Genomic DNA, 202 nt, shown 5'->3' on the forward strand with positions numbered 1-202 from the left:
GACTCTCTCTCTCTCTGGCTCACGCTCTCTCTCTCTCTGGCTCTGTGGCGCGCTCTCTCTGGCTCTCGCTCTCTCTCTCTGGCTCTCATATTTCATTTGATTTAAAAATGTCTGAGATTTTTACTTAATCTAAGTTATATTGCATGGTGCTAATATGAATATTATACATGACTGTGTTTTTTCTTTTCTTTCTCTCTCTCTT

Source organism: Procambarus clarkii, chromosome 73, assembly GCF_040958095.1.
Source record: "Procambarus clarkii isolate CNS0578487 chromosome 73, FALCON_Pclarkii_2.0, whole genome shotgun sequence".
In the NCBI taxonomy this organism is placed as follows: Eukaryota; Metazoa; Arthropoda; class Malacostraca; order Decapoda; family Cambaridae; genus Procambarus; species Procambarus clarkii.